Here is a 1,360-nt window from a genome sequence, read left to right on the forward strand (position 1 = left end):
ATCCTATTCAATGTTTATCCATAGTTTTGAGTCTGTTCACCAACTCAGTTCTTTGTAGACCAGTAGCAATGTCTCTGATATGACTGAAGAGTGATTAACTTATCTCTGTGTCGATATTGAAGATTGTTCTTTGAAATAAGAAAAAGAAACAGTTAAAGTTTTGTAGTAGTAGCTTTATTCATCCGTAGATCTCTTTTTACACGGATATAGGACATGTCAAAGTATTTACAAATTTAGATCAATTTAAAATAAGCTAATTCGTATACACATATATTTACAGACTTCTAGTTAGAGACAATCATTAGATTTACTCTTGGTATACAATATTTTTTTTACAAATAATTTATTAAATAATGTAATGCCACATTGGTCACTCATATCTCACAATCAGTCACTGAACACACTATACACATGTTGTTTCATAACACTTCACTCACTACACACACACACACACACACACACACACACACACACACACACACACACACACACTCACATTGGTAATCTCTGGACCATTTTCTGTACCGCTACTTCCCATGTGCTGTCCTGAAAAACCGAGTCAGCGTCCCTCCATAATGAGTGAGATGTTGAGCTCAGAAGGAGGAAGAGGTGTTAGTATTGTGGTAGGCATAACTTGGGGGTAAGTATTCCTAGAAAGAAAAAAAAAAGAAAGTGAAGGTGTTATGTGGAATGTTGGATATTTTATAATCATTATTGTTATGTATTTGTATAACATTTTTTATCAAACCCCTACTCTGTTTTAGCTAAGTAATCCTTCAATGTATAAAATGTATTGCATAACAGGTACGTTTTAGCTGCCTTTCTACATAAGTGTATTTTTGCAATTTCTTTAATCTCTTTTGGTAATTTATTGTACAGTTTTGTTCCTTGGTAGAAGATGCTGTTTTGAGTTTTACGTTTATTTTTTCTTGGCAAATGTAAGTTGAGTCTATCTCTTGTTGCATGGTCATGGACAGAGCTGTTTGTGCAGTAATTACCAATGTTATTTTTGATGCGTACAACTGACTGCTAAATGTATTCACATGGAGCAGTTAAAATCCCCGGTGTTTTTGAACAGATCTTTACAATGAGCTCCACTAGTATTTTTGGTTATTATTAAGGCTCTTTTCTGAAGTTTGAAAATTATGGTCATATTTTGTGAGTTTGTTCCCCAAAGAAGAATGCTTGTAGATAAGACTTGAGTGTAGATATGAATAATATGTAGCTAAAAGTCACAGCATGTTAGATACTGATGACAGGATTCCGAGGGCATAACATGCTGATGACATTCTGTTTGCAAGTACCTTTGTGTATTCACACCACTTCAACTCAGAACCAATATTCCTTCCTAGAAATTTTG

Source organism: Schistocerca piceifrons, chromosome X (genome assembly GCF_021461385.2).
Source record: "Schistocerca piceifrons isolate TAMUIC-IGC-003096 chromosome X, iqSchPice1.1, whole genome shotgun sequence".
Taxonomy (NCBI): Eukaryota; Metazoa; Arthropoda; class Insecta; order Orthoptera; family Acrididae; genus Schistocerca; species Schistocerca piceifrons.